Source organism: Hylobates moloch, unplaced genomic scaffold (genome assembly GCF_009828535.3).
Source record: "Hylobates moloch isolate HMO894 unplaced genomic scaffold, HMol_V3 SCAFFOLD_2, whole genome shotgun sequence".
Taxonomy (NCBI): Eukaryota; Metazoa; Chordata; class Mammalia; order Primates; family Hylobatidae; genus Hylobates; species Hylobates moloch.
In genome coordinates, this window is record NW_026652277.1 from 50302653 (window position 1) to 50321442 (window position 18790).

Genomic DNA, 18790 nt, shown 5'->3' on the forward strand with positions numbered 1-18790 from the left:
TCTGTTTCATCCATTACAAAGTTCCTCATCAGGTTTTTACCTAATTTTTTTGTCAGTTATTGATGATGATTGTCTAGGTCCATTATTTCATTAGGGATTCCGCAATGGTGATATTTTATCACCTCTTCATCATGTATTAGCTAGAATACTTCCATAAAGAGAAATGACTTTTCCCTATCAACTTTCTGGTTCCTTTGAGGTATGGTTCATACAGGAATGTTAGAATAAATGCTTGATTCCTTCCTTTTATTTATCAGTTTTCAGAGTAATGAGGTGGATCAGTAGTACTTATCAAAGTTGACTGATGAAAAATTTTTCCCCCTTTGGTGGTATCTAGGAACTCATGGAGTTTAACATATTTGATGTGCTAAAATCCACTGCAGTTAGGGTCCTTTTCGATGCTCAAATAATTCTATCACTGGCCAGAGGCAACCTCTTCAAGTTGTCTCCTACAGTCTTTTGACACGAGCATAGACTTTGATAGCATTTTTGTTTTTGATAGGGCAAAATGTTTCTGGCTTATATGTTACCTGTCCCATATTTGGAACCAGGCTTGATTTCTTCGAGGGGAGGGTGCTGAAGGAAAGTGCTGAAAGAAAGAAAACTGCTGAAGGAAAAAAGTATTTAGAGACTGTAATCTAGAAACTAAGGTGGCTCACTACTGTTGAGGTTGGTCATTGTTTCTAGGCTTTTTCAGTGGATAGGCTAGGAAATTTTGTTTAAGAGAAAATATATCATGTAATATATTTTCAATGAAATATTTTTAAATATTTACTTTACTTTTTTTTTTTTTTTTTGAGACAGGATCTGGCTCTGTCTCACAGGTTTGTATGCAGTGGTGTGATTGATCTCAGTTCACTGCAACCTCCGCCTCCTGGGCTCAAGCCATCTTCCCACCTCAGCCTCCTGAGTAGCTGGGACAACAAGTACATACCACCATGTCCAGATAATTTTTTTTTGTATTTTTTGTAGAGATGGGGTTTCACCATGTTGCCCAGGCAGGTCTGGAACTCCTGAGCTCAAGCCATCTGTGCCCACCTTGGCCTCCCAAAGTGTTGGGATTACAGGCATGAGCCACCGTGCCCGGCCCTAATTTTCAGTTAAAATTTGGGGTTAGAAGTTTTACTTGACTTCTTTGATTTTATATTTGCAACTGTTTTTTTCTGAAAATCTTGAGTCTTAACAACATTAACAATTATACAAAGTAATATATCTATATCTATAAAAACCAATTTTAGAATAGCAATACCAATATTATTGTTTATCATAGTTTAGACATGCTAGCTATCGTCAGTTAAAACTTTCCCTAGAGATGGTATGTTTTGATTTAAAAAACATTTTTTGATTAACTCTTCTAATTGATATATATACTTTAACACAAGTGTCTTTAGACTACTGATCTAAAAAATTTTTGATCACTTACCTCCTCACATATGTACTTTGTAAATTAAGTACATGTGCCATTGAAAAAGTATATTAAACACTAGAGTAGCTCAATTTCTTTCTTAATTTTAAAACAAAATAAATATAAGGAGAGGTTCTAATAAATCTTAGTGGATGATCTTTGCAGGCCTTACTTTAGGGCCAGGTGAAGTATGGAAACACGAGCCAGATGAGGGATGCAGGTAATAAACCTCTGAAGGTCATGAATGGCTCTGCTTTACATACAGCAGGTGAGTGAGCTGCTTTTGGTTAGCACACTACTACTAATAAACTATAAAGCAGAGACCTCACAATTTCATTAACTCAAAAAGTCCTTACAGTACAATAAAATCACTTACGTTTTTAAGAAATGCAGATGGTGTCACAGAATCCAAAGCATTGTCTGTAGCACATACATAAGTGATTCCATCAATAAAGACAGTACGGTAAACATAGCTTTGAAAAGAAAACATGATAATATTAAAGAAGTTAAGTACCCGCACAGAGAATTTAACTTCATTTTTCAAGCTTTCATTAGTGGTATTAAGAACTATATAGATTGGCCGGGCGCGGTGGCTCACGCTTGTAATCCCAGCACTTTGGGAGGCCGAGGCGGGCGGATCACGAGGTCAGGAGATCGAGACCACGGTGAAACCCCTTCTCTACTAGAAATACAAAAAATTAGCCGGGCGTGGTGGCGGGCGCCTGTAGTCCCGGCTACTCGGAGAGGCTGAGGCAGGAGAATGGCGTGAACCCGGGAGGCGGAGCTTGCAGCAAGCCGAGATCGCGCCACTGCACTCCAGCCTGGGCAACGGAGCGAGACTCTGTCTCAAAAAAAAAAAAAAAAAAAAAAAAAGAACTATATAGATAACTTTTTGTAATTAGAATAATTGGTTGGGTGCAGTGGCTCATGCCTATAATCTCAGCACTTTGGGAGGCTGAGGTGGGAGGATTGCTTGAGCCCAGGAGTTGAACATTGGCCTGGGCAACATAGCAAGACCCCTTTCCACAAAAAATACAAAAAAATTAGCTGGGCATGGTGGTGCACACCATACTGTATTTCCAGCTACTTGGGGGGCTAAGGTGGGAGGATTGATTGAGCCAGGAGGTTGAGACTGCAGTGAGCCATGATCACGCCACTGTACTCCAGCCTGGGCGATAGAGTGAGACCCTGTCTCAAACAACAACAACAAAAACCAAGAATAAACAAGCATAATAATTAGAAGATCTCTCATATATTTGAAAAATTGAAGTAAATTATGTTAAGTGAAGTGTGTAGAATTTAAATATGTATTCAAAATTGCATCAATAAAAATAAATCAAAGAGAAAATTAATAATTTGGTATATATATATATTTTATTTTTTGAGATGGAGTCTCACTCTGTCACCCAGGCTGGAGTGCAGTGGTGCGATCTTGGCTCACTGCAACCCCTGCCTCCCAGGTTCAAGCAATTCTCCTACCTCAGCGTCCCGAGTAGCTGGGATTACAGGCACGTGCCACCATGCCTAGCTGATTTTTGTATTTTTAGTAGAGACAGGGTTTCACTATGTTGGCCAGGCTGGTCTCGATCTCCTGGCCTCAAGTGATCTGCCTCCCATGGCCTCCCAAAGTGCCGGGATTACAGGTGTGAGCCACCATGCCCGGCCTATATATATCTATATTTGAAGTCACTCACATTCCAAGACTGAATCAAGATTCTGACTAAATAGAAAATGCTATGTTCGGCCGGATGCGGTGGCTCACACCTGTAATCCCAGCACTTTGGGAGGCCGAGGTGGGTGGATCATGAGGTCAGGAGTTCAAGACCAGTCTGGCCAACATAGTGAAACCCCGTTTCTACTAAAAATGCAAAAAATTAGCCAGGTGTGGTGGCAGGCGCCTGCAATCCCAGCTACTCGGGAGGCTGAGGCAGAAGAATTGCTTGAATCCAGGAAGCAGAAGTTGCAGTGAGCCAAGATTGTGCCATTGCACTCCTGCCCAGGCGAAAGTGTGAGACTCTACTCGTAAAACAAAAACAAACACAGAAAATACTATGTTCATTGAATTTTACTATGCCTATATTTTAGGTAGACATTTAATTTTGGTACATCTTGGTTTTCTATAGATTAGAATTAAAAATTTGTAAACTGCAAATACCAAATATTCAGGATGAGTTGGGGAGGGAGGAATGAATGTTAAAGTGAACCACAGTATGTTAAAATGAACCTTAACATGACCACTCAACCATCTAGACCTTTCTGCCTTCTCAGAGTCCCAGAGTAGGGGCTAGAATCTTCTTGGAAAGTGCCTCCATCCTTTACTGCCCAACAATCCAGAAAATGCAGGAATAGGCAACAAAAATAGTTGCTTGGTGCCTAGACTTTAGTCTTTGTGAATACTGTCTCTAAATGGTTAACAGGCAACAGACATGGTCAAATGTTAAACTGAATATATATGAGAATGAGGAAACTCAGAAACAGGTAGAAAAGATAATTTCAGAGGCAGAAAATTTAACATATGAGCCCTTTCAGTGTAAATCCTTCACATCATATCATGAATACAATATGCTACAAATGTTTTTAATGATGATATTGATTTATACACATAATCTCCACCTAGAAAATATTTTTATTTAAAAATTTGGTGGAGTCCGCTGAAAAAGAGTTGCTAATTGTACCACCTATCTGAAAGTTACACATGTAATTTGAAGTAAATTGATACTGCATGTGAAAAAGAGATATTTTAAATTTATGCTTAGTATGTTATTAATAATGTGAGTAATATTCAGAAAGCATCTATAATCTTAAAAACAACTTGAATATCTGATGTTCAGGATATATCATTAATTGACAAAAGCCAGGTGGAGAAAAGTGTGCATGATGTGCTATCATTTATCTATCACATCATATGCTACCATAAGGGAAGTTCAAATGTACATACAGTAGTCTCTTATTTGTGGCTTCACTTTCTGTGGTTTCTGTTACTGATGGTCAACCGCAGTCCAAAAATAGGTGAGTAAAATGCAATGAGATATTTTGTGAGAGAGAGACAGAAAGACATTTACATAACTTTTGTTACAGAGTATTGTTATAATTGCTCTATTTTATTATTAGTTATTGTTGTTAATTTCTTATTGTACCTGATTTATAAATTAAATGTTATAGATATATATGTATAAAAACACACAGTATATATTATAGGGTTTGGTACCATCTGTAGTTTTAGGTATCCACAAGACTGGGGGTCTCAGAATGTATCTCCCTCAGATAAGGCAGGGCTACTGTATGTACTCTATATTGTGTGTCCTTTTTTTTTTTTTTTTTTTTTTGAGACAGGGTCTGGCTCTCTCACCCAGGCTGGAGTGCAATGGTGTAATCTCTGCTCACTGCAACCTCCACCTCCTGGGCTTAAGCCATCCTCCCACCTCAGCCTCCCAAGTAGCTGGGACTACAGGTGTGCACCACGATACCCAGCTAATGTATTCTTATAGAATGTATTTCTTATAGGAAAAAAGAAAAGAATAAAAGATAAACCAAAAACTTGTTCAAAATGGTTACCTACACAGGGGGAAAGAGTAGTAAGGAGAGGAAGAGAATGAAAATTAGACTTCTCGAAGGAACTGTTTTGTAGATTTGACTTTGGGACCATATACATGTTTTGCACAATAAAAATGTTATTAATGAAACTTTTAAAAAAAGTAACCATTAGGGCCGGGCGCGGTGGGTCACGCCTGTAATCCCAGCACTTTGGGAGGCCGAGGCAGGCGGATCACAAGGTCAAGAGATCGAGACTATCCTGGCAAACATGGTGAAACCGTGTCTACTAAAAATACAAAAATTGCTGGGCATGGTGGCACGCACCTGTAATCCCAGCTACTTGGGAGGCTGAGGCAGGAGAATTGCTTGAACTTGGGAGGCGGAGGTTGCAGTGAGCCAAGATTGCACCACTGCACTCCAGCCTGGCGACCGAGCGAGACTCCGTTTAAAAAAAAAAGAAAAATGTAACCATTAGAAATCAGAAACAAAATGAGAAAGATGACTTTGTGTTGAGTGATCAAGGCAGGAGATGATGGTGGCTTGGTTACTATTTGGAGAGGAGAGGCAATGAGATTGGCCCATGGATTGGATTTCAATGTAAAAGAGACAAGAGTCAAGAATAATAGGGTTTTAGGCCTGAGGAACTAGAAAAGTGATATGTGGAAGACTTCTGGAAGAGGCTTAGCTTTGGATATGTTTGAGATACTTTAATTAGACATTCAAGCAGAGTGGAACAAGTGGGTATACAAGTCTGGGGTTCAGAAAAAAAGGTCTTCAAAAGATTCAAATTAGAATGTAGAACACAGGTAAGCAAACAGCAAATGAGGAAAGTATCTCTTTTTAAAATCATTTCAGCTAATTTTGTCTGTGAAGACAAAACTAGATTATTACCATTTTGTAATCCCTTATAAATTAGTGGCTCTTGGGCCTAGCAATGAGTATCGATAGCTGCTAACATCTCAAAAGGAGATATAATCAGATACCATGTACCATCTGATGGAAAAACACTCGTACTATAGTCCTGCTGAAGGGGTTGAGCCTCTGGGTTGGCTACTTGGTAAATGGTGACCTGAATTTTGAGTATGCAATCAGCAAACCTACACTGTGGGAAACTCTGTGAGTTCTTCAACAATAAACTGCAAGGGAAAAAGAAAAAAGAAATGGAGGGGGAACAAGTGGATTTAAAGAGATTTAAAAGACATCAAACTAAAAAATGGACAGGATTGGTCTCCCATCTGAGGATGTGTATTTGGGTGCTGATGCAATGAAGAAACAGGGAAATGACTACTATGGAAGCTGGGATGGTGTTTGATTTTGCTGGGATGGTGTTTGATTTTGCAGGGATGGTGTTTGATTTTGCAGAGATGGAGGAAGCGGTGAATGGGACAGGACATATGGTGGGGCTGGCTGGCAGTATTCCGTTTTCTTTGGCCTAGATGATAATTGCTGCTGGGGAGAGTCCCTTGCAACACTTCACAAAGCTATACATTCATTAGATGTGATTTCTTTGTATCTCTGTTTTACTTACGATAGAAAGGTTAAAACAAACCTACTCTAAAAAAGATGAAGAGCCTTAAAAATAATAGAACCTTTCATTTCCCTCACTTCTTCCTTTACTAGCAACTGTTTTCAAGACTGATTTAGGCCATACCATGTAATGTCCTAAGTGAAGCTTAAGAGTGATGCAACCCCTGCCTCCTGGGTTCAAGCAATTCTCCTACCTCAGCCTCCCGAGTAGCTGGGATTACAGGCACGTGCCACCATGCCTAGCTAATTTTTGTATTTTTAGTAGAGACAGGGTTTCACTATGTTGGCCAGGCTGGTCTCGATCTCCTGGCCTCAAGTGATCTGCCTCCCATGGCCTCCCAAAGTGCTGGGATTACAGGTGTGAGCCACCATGCCCAGCCTATATATATCTATATTTGAAGTCACTCACATTCCAAGACTGAATCAAGATTCTGACTAAATAGAAAATGCTATGTTCGGCCGGATGTGGTGGCTCACACCTGTAATCCCAGCACTTTGGGAGGCCGAGGTGGGTGGATCACGAGGTCAGGAGTTTTTTGTTGTTGTTGTTTTGTTTTGTTTTGAGACAAGGTCTTGCTCAATTGCCCAGGCTGGGGTGCAGTGGTGCGATCACAGCTCACTGCAGCCTCTACCTCCCTGGCTCAGTTGATCCTCCCACCTCAGCTTCCCAAGTAGCTGGGACTATACAGGTGCTTGCCAACACACACAGCTAACTTTTTGTAGAGACGGGGTTTCACCATAGTGTCTAGGTTTGTCTCAAACTCCTGGGCTCGAGGGATCCACCCGCCTCAGCCTCCCAAAATTTTGGGAATACAGGTGTGAGCCACCATGCCCAGCCAGCCACTGTTCTTGTTCTTATTAAAGATATTTTAAGGTAGATGTTTCCTTTTTTATTAATGAAATGTTTTGGGTATACCCAAAAGAATGGAGAATAAGATAATAAGAACACTTTTAGACCCATCTAGAAGTGCTAGACCAGTTAGATACGGTTAATATATCCCCTTTATACCCTTCCTTAAATTTATTTTCTCTTTTCCATTTGAAGAGGTAAACACTATCTTAATTTGGTGTTTATCATCCCCTTCATGATTTTATACTTTTACATACAGAAGTTCTCCTTTCTGAGGGTTTAATCAAGAGTATGTGTAACTAGTATTTACGTCATCATTGGAATTATTTTCTGATAATTGTTCAAAAACAGATCTGTATCAGAACTTACCTTACCTTCCCATTTGAATTATGGTCTTTGGTTCAGCTCTAAGAAGCACTAATCTAATCACTTTTGCCACTGATTCCTAAAAATAAATTGTCAGCATTTACTTTGCAGAAGATTGTAGTGTCTTTCATTATTCTCCTCCTAAATTTACCAATGTTCTAGTTAGTTTATTAAGGAAAACCAGTTCACTAGGAGAACTAATGAGTGGGGATTCATAATGCATGGTAACAGTCAAGTGATCGTGAAATATTCATATGAATCTGAAGAAAAATATTAAAACCATATAAATATACATATAATATATACATATATGTGTGCAAGTATAGGTTGAACTACATAATCTTATTTTTATTTTTTATTTTTTTTGAAATGAAGTCTTGCTCTGTCGCCCAGGCTGGAGTGCAGTGGCCGTGATCTTGGTTCACTGCAAGCCCTGCCTCCTGGGTTCACACCAGTCTCTTGCCTCAGCCTCCTGAGTAGCTGGGACTATAGGCGCCCGCCACCACGCCTGGCTAATTTTTTGTATTTTTAGTAGAGACGGGGTTTCACCGTGTTAGCCAGGATGGTCTTGATCTCCTGACCTTGTGATCCGCCCACTTCGGCCTCCCAAAGTGCTAGGATTACACGTGTGAGCCACCGCACCCGGCCCCATTTTTACTTCTTTTGTGATACTGCAGTTGCTTCAGGCCATCTGGATCCATAATCTTATTTTTACAATCATATCTTATACATGGTTTCGAGGCTGGAAAGCACTATCTAATCAAACATCTTTTCAGTAACCACTAGCTATTGAAACTATAAATAAAATGCTAATAGTTAAGGATATTCATCTTTTATTTTCTGAATACCCTAAGCAGTCTTCTTACCTTATTTTTTAAGATAAAAATTTTTATTCACTATTGTTCACTGATCTCTTTCTAAAAAGCAAACAATTGCTAAGAACTCTTATACCTGTTTCTTATAAGGCTCATTCTTTGGGGAAAAATTTGCAAGATACTATGACTATCCAGAATACCTTAAATGTAGTCAGTTATATGAAGTCCCATTAACTTACTTTAGAAGTGTGAAAGAAATCTGAAAGTTACCCAAGAAGCCTTGAATAGCTATAATCCCAATTAATTTTTCCATTTTCAAAAAATAACACGAAATAAAAACTTTTATGGAAGGGTAAAAGTCATTTTTAATGGTAAAAAGTAAAACCTGAAACTCTTGGTATTGCTTGAAAAGTCCTGGTGATATTTTCTAGGAAAGGATTTCCTAAAAAACTTGAAAAATTAAAGGGACACATAAATTCTCAATTATTAGTAATGGAATATATTCCCACGTTTTCCCCCAAGTGTCTCTTTTAGTGTATAGTGTAAACATCGGTATCTTAGCAAAATTTGAAACAAAACAAATGGCAATATGAGGCAGTAAAATGAATGGCAAAGTGGGTTCTAGTTGTGTTTCTAGAATTACTGTGTTGCATGACTTAGTGACTTGTCTGGGTCTGTTTACTCGTGGGAAGAATGAAGAGATTGGACAGAGGATCTCTAGGGTCCCGTTCAGCGCCAGGATTCTATAATAGCAGTTAGTTGGATCTCATGATTAAACTTTGGCACTGATGTTTTTCAAACGGATATAAAATTTTTTATATCCTTGGCATTGAGGGACGACGTGATACTTTTTTCTTTCCTTTTAACCTGAACTATTTCTTGAAGCTCCTTGCTATTCTTTTTCTCCTCCCTAGTCAGCTTTCTGCACAGCAGTCATTCCAGGCCTTCAATCCTCTCCTCCGATTATATACTGCCTTATCCCTCTACTTTCTTCCCTTCCTGTATGCTTCACCAAGAGAGGTCACTTGGGGCTTATGAAAGATTTTAGTTTTCTCTCTCCTTTCTTAATTAACAAATTAAATAAACATTTATTGAGAACTTACTGCCTATTATGTATTAGGCATTGTACACCGGAAAGACAGAGATGAAGACTGTCCCTGTCCTTGAGTTCAATTGCAGAGACAGACAAGTGAAAGAAGATTCTAATTCAGCCTGGTAAGTAGTTTGGTAGAGGAATGTAAGTTAACCTGTGTGTAGAGGAGGCTTCAAGGAGAAAAACTGAGAAGAGTCTCAAAGCATAGATGTTATACTGCCCCAGAATGGAGAAAACTAATTTCCAGGTAGAGGGAACAGGAGATGCAAAGGGAGACCATGGTGAGATTGGAGAACAGCATGAAATTCAGGATAGTTGGAGCACATGGGTATGTGGGGAAGGGAAGGAGATAATCAGAGAGGGCCTTGCATGCCAGGCTAAGGAGTGTGGGTAATGTAATCAGTAGCCACCAAATTACTTTAAGCAGGGGAGTGATATGATCCTATCTGCTTTTAGGAACTACCACTGGAGCAGCAGTGTGGAAGTTGTTTTTTAGTAGGACAAGGCTGAAGTTGAAGTCTGGGAGATTAGTTAGGAGGTGTTTTCAATAAGCCTGGTGAGAGGAGCCGGGATGAAGACATGGTTCAGAAACAAGGAGATAGATTTGAGATATACTCAGGAGATGCAAAACTGATACAACTGGGTGATGAATGAACAGATGTGAAGGGGAAGAAGGGAAACAACTGGAGGTGACTTCCAGTTTCCAGCTTGAATAGCTCAGTAGAGCTACCAAGCATGATCAGAAATAGTCATGTGTCACTTAACAACAGAGATACGTTCTGAGAAATGAGTCATTAGCCGATTTGCTTGTGTGCAAACATCATAGAGTGCACTTACACAAACCTAGATGGTCTAGCCTACTACACACCTAAGCTATATGGTATTGCCTATTGCTCCTAGGCTACAAACGTGGACAGTATGTTACCGCACTGAATATTGTAGGCAATTTGAACATAATGGTATTCGTGTATGTAAATGTCATAAACATAGAACAGGTACAGTAAAAATGTGGTATTATAATCTTATGGGACCACTGTCATATATATGGCCTGTCATTGACCAAATCATCATTAGGCAGTGCATGACTGTATGCAAGGAGGAATCTGTTAGGAAAGACAATTAATTTAGTTCTGGACATGACATGTTCTATTAGGCAATCTAACTCAGGAGAGAGATAACTTTGGAAGTGGGTTTGGCTGTAATCAGAGGAAAGGTGTCTATGGATGTGAATGAGTGTGTCAAGTTAAAAGAGGACTACAACGAGAACCTTAAGGAATACAGCATGTAAGGGATTGGTAAAGAAGAGAGCCCCAGGAGGAGACTGAATCATATGTCTATATTCACATTCTCCTTTCCTGAAGAGAAAGAGGGTATTCCCCTAATCTGAGGCTCACATCTCTACTGCCAAATTGGATTCCATCCTTTTGTGCTCCTTCAAGCCTTACTCCACCAATAGCCCCCTCGTCTCTAATATTTTCGACCTTTTCTTTCCATTAGCTTAACATACACGTGAAAGTTTTCCTTATATCAAAAAAAAAAATGAGGTGCCTTCCTGGATCATGCTGCATCTAGCTTTCACTGCATCTCATTCCCTTTTTAAATTTTTGAAGGAACAGTCTAACCTCATTCTCCCTACTTTCCTATCTCTCACTCACTTGGCCTAAAGCTACTGGGCTTCTGCCTCTGCTCTTCTCCCAAACTGCTTACAGTACAATCACCAATCATCTTCCCATTGTAGAGTCTAATGAATACCTTTTAGTTCTTGCTCAAGGTGTTGACTGGACTAGACATGAACTTATTGGTGACATGCTCAACTTACTGGGGATATAAGAAATTCTTGTAAATTTCTTCTTTTGGCTTGTAGGACACCACAGCTCACATTTGGTGACCCATCTCTCTACTTTCTTCTTAAATCATGTTCTGCCTTTTGGTCCTCCTCTTTTCTCACTTTCTATACATTTCCTGGGCAGTCTTACCCATTTCTACTCCTTTTAATGGTCAGTCTTGACTCTCTGAATGCTAGAGCAATATATTCATTACCTACTAGACATTTTTCTGACTTAAAACCCTTTGGAAATAGGTGGAAAAATAAATACACATACAGATTTGGCCATTTTCAACAGGCAACAAGATTGAACATGTCCCAAACTCTATTCTTCTCCCCTACATTCCCTCCCACCATTTTTCTCCACTTTCTGTGTTCTCTTTGTAGTTCAATGCCGCCTATGAAAAAATTCTGAGACTCATCCTATGCATTACCTTGTCCAGCATCCGACATATTCAACCAGTTATCAACTCCTGAGAATGAAGTTCAGAAAGTCTCCTTAGGGGCCGGGTTCGGTGGCTCGTGCCTGTAATCCCAGCACTTTGGGAGGCCGAGGCAGGAAGATCACCTGAGGTCAGGAGTTTGAGACCAGCCTGACCAACATGGAGAAACCCCGTCTCTACTGAAAATACAAAATTAGCTGGGTGTGGTGGCGCATGCCTGTAATCCCAGCTACTTGGGAGGCTGAGACAGGAGAATTGCTTGAACCCGGGAGGCAGAGGTTGCAGTGAGCCGAGATTGCATCATTGCACTCCAACCTGAGCAACAAGGGTGAAACTCCGTCTCGAAAAAAAAAAAAAAAAAAAAGAAAGTCTCCTTAGGATCTGCCCCTTCTTTCCATTTGCACAATCATTGTCTTAGTGCAGGACCATCCATTCTAAATGGATGTCACCCTCCCAATCTACCTTCCATATTGTAACCAGACCAAACTTACCAGAAGGTAAATCAGATCTTGCTATTCCTCTGTTTATAAATCTTAGTTGCTCCCCAGGTTCTCTGGTATGAGAAAACAGCTGTATATAGGACCCTTCATTTGCTGTCTTCTGCCCACTTTCCTGGCCTTATCTCCAGCCTCTACACCCTCAGCCTTGTGTTCCAGCCACACTGAGGTTCGTGGGAATCCGCAAACACACCATGCTCTTTTCTCTGCATGGAGTTCTCATTTCCCTCTCCTGTACCAGGCTAGGACTAATTCTTACAAGTTTATAAGCGAAGCACCCATCTTGAAAGCTACAGGAACAACCGCAACATACCTCCGTTGAAATACTTTTTACACTCTAGGACAATTGTCTATAGCCCTTGGATATAAAGGGGCAACGCCAGGCTCATGTTCACTGCTGAATCCCTGATATTCTTTACTCCGGGATTTTGTGACAGAGATATGTTCAATAAATGTATGCTGCACTGCAGGTCATTTCTCCGCAGGAGAAAGACAAATTTTAGGGTCTGTCAAAGTTGGACCTGGGTTCAAATAGCCACCAAACCCAGCACGTGCAGCGCCAGCTCTGACCCCTAGGTGGCGCACGTGCGGCTGCCGTCCGGACGCCAGCCTCTCGCGGGGGCGGGGCCTCTCGCGGGGGCGGGGTCTCTCGTGGGGGCGGGGTCTCTCGCGGGGGCGGGAGCTAGTGTCCCCCGAGCCGGTTCCGGACCACCTCGCAGCGCCGCGTCCTTAGAGGCGGACTCGGGGGGCACCACCCTCGAGGGGCGGAACCCGTGGGGCCGGTGGCATGGATCCAGAGGTACCTGGTAAGAACCTCCAGTCAGTGTCAGCTCCGCTAGGACCGCTCGGCCATTAGCAATGAAGCTGTAGATGATCGTCATAGCAGGCGGGCCAGTGAAGGAAAGGCTCTTCTAGACCTAACCGTCCGGGAAAGCCTGGGGGCGGTGACCGGGGCGGGGCTTCCGGAGAGGGCGGTGCGTGCGCAGGCGCGAAGAGGGACTGATTGGCAGGGAGAGAGGCGGGGCCGTCTCCAGCCCGAGCGGCGCGTTTCGCCGGACATGGGCGGGGTCTCTGGAGAAACCTGCTTTGGGTGGCAGCCTTTCTCCTTGAAATCATTTGTCGAGCGCCAGTGTACTTCATAGTGTTTACCTCCTTATGATTCATTCACAGTCTAGAGCATGTGAAATGTAGACCTTGATTTTAAAGAAAATAAATTCATTAATCCAGGCATTTATTGAACGCCGGCTGTGCGCTAAATGCCTTAGATTCCTGGGTATGCAAGTAGGTCGGCTCCGACCTTGAAGTTGAGGAGTTCATATTCTAGTAGTGGTTACAGAGGCACATGCAGAGGAACGCCAGTCTCAAGTGATATGCGTGTGCTATCAGGGAAAGATGAACAAAGCTGCAGAAGATGGGATGGAGAGCTAGCAAAGCTTTCAGAGTCCCTGACTTAGAGGATGGGTTGGCGTTCTCTAAGTGGGGAGGAAAGAAAGAGTCTAGGCAGAGGGAATAGCTTCTGTAAAGGCTTGAAAGAAGACAGGTGGGTTTGGGGAATGAGTGTGGCAGAGAAAAGGTGTATGAGAGAGTAGGTAGGAGGGCAGAGTGGAAGGAGTGGTAGCATGACTTTTGTTGTCTTAGACCTTGGGTGCCTTCACAATAATTATTTTAAAGTGTGACCTTATATATTTTCATCACCAAGGTATTGTGGCAGAGTGGAAAGAGTTTGCCTTTGAAGTCAGACAAACTTAGATTCATATATGGGCATTGCCCATGTACTCCCTGCGTTTATGTAACTTAATCTTTCTGAGAGTCAGTTTCCTAGTTCATAAAATGGGGGGTAATTGTCAAGTTTAAATGAAGTAATTATGCAAAAATATTAGCATACAGTAGTTATGCAATTGCAATAATTTGTGATAAGTACATATTACTTTCTTGCTTCCAATGGCATAACTTTTTTTTTTTTTTTTTGAGACAGGGTCTCACTCTGTCGCCCAGGCTAGAGTGCAGTGGCATGATCACGGCTCACTGCAACCTCCACCTTCTGGGTTGAAAAGATCCTTCCCCCTTAGCCTCCTGAGTAGCTGGGACCACAGGTGTGTGCCACCACGCCTAATTTTTGTATTTTCAATAGAGACGGGGTTTCACCATGTTGGCCAGACTGGTCTTGAACTCTTGACCTCAAGTGATCCACTCTCCTTGGTCTCCCAAAGTGCTGGGATTACAGGTGTGTCACTGCGCCTGAAGCCAATGGTGTAACCTTAAAGAATGACAATCAGTATCCTTCTGGGTGCCTGGCAGGGAGTGAAGACAGGTAGTCAATTCCGTTTCCTTTAACACAGGTACTCAAATTGGATTTGACAAGGAAGGAGCAAAACTGGTCTGCACTGTAGCTCCTGAGAAAAATGCCTTGTTGAATCATGTATCCTCCTATATACAGGAAATCTCGAATCAGTGGGTCTTATCAGCTTGATAAGTGTGTCTGTGTTACAGGCAGGGTGACTGATTAAAAGCACTGGTCACATTACTTATACCTGGGAAGAGGAAATTTGTTAACTCTGGGGTAATGCTTTTGCTTACCCCAGGGTCTTGCTTACAGTAAAAACAAGCCGAATAAACCTCACCACAAATCTATCTTTTTTGAGCCCCTTCTCCCTGGTGAGCTTTCAGCACAGCAGTCATTCTAAGCTTTTAATCCTCCCCTCCAATTGCATACTGTCCCTTGTGCTTTCTTTCCTTCCTGTATGTTTCCTGTATGCTGTATTATGCCTGATAGCCAAGGCATACTCTAGTCAATGCCAGTTTTCCTCACTTAACTCAGGCTTTCTCCCTTTCCTTCTTTCCCCATGGGGTGGCATCTCTGAGTGTGGGAAACTTGGTGGAGGGAAAGATCTTCCAATTAGTGACCTTCGTCCCTCTAAGGTGGCATCTGCAGCTAATGTTTGTTTTCTATCTGTCTCTGATCACCAGTCACACACTCTACTTGGAACCCCAAGGCCTCTTTAGATGCTCTGGTTTTCTTTCAGCCACTTTTGTGGTCCTCTTGGAGGCGAAGAAAAATTCCCACTACTCCCACATGTCATTCTGAGGCTGCGGGTGGCTTCAGAGGCTGTGTCACAACATGCCCTCCTGTCGCACTCTCCTGTTGTGCTGTGTCACTGCTGTCATGTGGGGAGCGGCTTTTAGACCTTACTTCATTTGGGAAGCAAGCCCTTGGATCCCCAATTTACTGGGAGTCTTCTCATCACCGCACTCCGTCACCGCTCACTTCCTAGAGAGGACTCTAGCTAGTTGGAGTGCTTCCTTCTCATTCTGTCTTTCTCTGACATGTGGACATTCCAGCAAGTCTAAGTAGGGAAATTCTGACCACCCTAGGCATTCTCCCAATTTATGCCATGAACATTGGTTGTCTGAAACCTTTTTTTCCCCATATACTCTGTTTTCAGAGAGTTCACAAAATCTATTTTGAAACTTTTTGGAATGAGAAGCTTTTCTGTCTTACCCTCTTCTGCCTCCATCTCTCCTTCCTCCTCCTCCATTTTTTTCATTCTCCATTTTTGTGCCAAAGAGAATAACTGAGAATGAAAACCACAGCAGGTAATATAAAATATCACAGACATTTCCACCTTTCCCTTGATAGTTTGATAAAATCTTGAGGATGCAGCAGAAAGAGTGGTGAGAAGCTAGGATCCTGGGAAGGTGAAATGGGACATTTCACTGTTGTTAATTTCTTTCACAACATACTTTTAGACTCATCAGTACTTTGGTGAATACTACTATCATTGCTTTTTATTGTATTTATTTATTTTTGAGACAGAGTCTTACTCCGTTGCCCAGGCGTGAGTGCAGTAGCACGATCTCGACTCACTGCAACCTCTGCCTCCTGGGTTAAAGTGATTCTCCTGCCTCAGCCTCCTGAATAGCTGGGATTACAAGTGTGCACCACCACACCTGGCTAATTTTGTATTTTTAGTAGAGACAGAGTTTTACCATGTTGATCAGTCTGGTCTCGAACCCTTGACCTTAAGTGATCCGACCCCCTCAGCCTCCCGAAGTGCTGGGATTACCTGCGTGAGCCACTTTGCCTGAATTATCATTGCTTTTTAGAGGTTAGCTTCCCAGAAGGAAGAGCCACTAATTTTTTAGTCATCTGACTTCTTAGGTCATTAGAGAGTTTGTAAATGTTTTTGTCAGTTGGAGACTTTCAAGCACTCACTAATTCAAGATGCGTCTTATTAAGTATTGAAGTTCTCTCATAAAGGACTGTTTTTTTTATTTATTGTTCTTCAAAATGGAACATTTTAATAATTTTTTTCTTTAAGTATGTGATCACTGTAAAAATTTAGGCTGGGCACAGTGGCTGAAGCCTGTAATCCCAACAGTTTGGGAGGCCAAGGTGGGAGAACCACCTTAGCCCAGGAGTTCAAGACCAGCTTGGGCAACATGGTAAAACCCCGTCTCTACAAAAAATAACAAAAATTAGCTGGACATGGTTGTGCACACCTGTGGTCCCAGCTACTTGGGAGGCTGAATTGGGAGAAAATGTTTGAGTCTGAGAAGTCAAGGCTGCAGTGAGTCATAATCGTACTGCTGCACTCCAGCCTAGGCAATAGAGTGAGACCTTGTCTCAAAAAAAAAAAAAAAAATACTAGAGTAAAAGCCTGTCTACTTTTACCATCCCATAAAAGAACCACTGGAATAATCTAATTTATATTTGTCTTTTCATTTTTGTGCATTTTATGTACATTTTTCTGAAATTTTTTTTTTTTTTTTTAGACCGAGTCTTACTCTGTTTTCCAGGCTAGAGTGCAGTGGTGGGATCATAGCTGACTGCAGCCTCGAACTCTTGGTCTCAAGCGATCTTCCTGCCTTCCCCTCCTGAGTAGCTGGGAGTATAGATATGTGTCGCCATGCTCTGCTAATTTTGTTCTTTTTATTTTTAGGCAGGGTCTCACTGGTCACATGAACTGGAGTGCAGTGGTGCAATCTTGGCTCACTGCAGCCTTGACTTCTCAGAATCAAGCTGTCCTCCTACCTCAGTCTCCTGAGCAGCTGGGAATAAAGGCACATGCTACCATGCTTGGCTAATTTTTGTATTTTTTGTAGAGACTGGGTTTTACCATGTGGCCCAGGCTGGTCTTGAACTCCTGGACTCAAGAGATTAATCTGCCTTGGCCTCCCAGAGTGCTGGGATTACAGGCGTGAGTCACCATGCCCAGGCTGTTCTTTCTTTTCTTTCTTTCTTTTTTTTTTTTTTTGAGATGGAGTCTCCCTCTTGTTGCCCAGGCTGGAATGCAGTGGCATGGTCTCGGCACACTGCAAACTCCACCTCCTGGGTTCCAGAGATTCTCCTCCTCAGCCACCCAAGCAGCTGGGATTACAGGTGTGTGCCACCATGCCTGGCTAATTTTTGTATTTTTGGTAGAGACGGGGTTTCACCATGTTTGCCAGGCTGGTCTCGAACTCTTGACCTCAGGTGATCTGCCCGCCTTGGCATCCTAAATTGCTAGGATTACAGGCGTGAGCCACCGTGCCCGGCCTGTTTTTTTTTTTTTGAGACGGAGTCTTGCTCTGTCGCCCAGGCTGGAGTGCAGTGGCGCAATCTCGGCTCACTGCAAGCTCCGCCTCCCGGGTTCACGCCATTCTCCTGCCTCAGCCTCTCCGAGTAGCTGGGACTACAGGCGCCCGCCACCACGCCCGGCTAATTTTTTGTATTTTTAGTAGAGACGGGGTTTCACCGTGGTCTCGATCTCCTGACCTCGTGATCCGCCCACCTCGGCCTCCCAAAGTGCTGGGATTACAAGCGTGAGCCACCGCGCCCGGCCTTGTTTTTTAAATTAACAATGTTTTCTTTGACTATCATATATATATCTCAGATGTTTCTTCTGAGGTTTATTATTTGATTTTTCTTTTTCTTTTTGGTGTCTATTTTTTTTTTTAGACATTTTTGTTGGACCTTAGTGTCATACTAGGCAAGGCGTCTTTTTCTATCCCCATCCCCAAATGTAAATGTTTTCTTATTTTTTGCTATTACTTTTATATGTTTGTTTTAATGTTTAAATCTTTAATCCACCTGGAATTTGTTTTTGTGCCCTTTATGAGGTAGGAATTTGCATCTTCCCAAACGGACAGCCAACTATTTTTTGTTTTTAAATTATACTTTAAGTTCTGGGGTACATGTGCAGAACGTGCAGTTTTGTAACATAGGTATACACGTGCCACGGTGGTTTGCTGCACCCATCAACCCATCACCTACATTAGATATTTCTTCTAATGCTATCCCTCCCCTAACCCCCCACCCCCCAACAGGCGCTGGTGTGTGATGTTCCCCTCCCTGTGTCCATGTGTTCTCATTGTTCAACTCCCACTTACGAGTGAGAACATGCAGTGTTTGGTTATCTGATCTCGTGATAGTTTGCTGAGAATGATGGTTTCCAG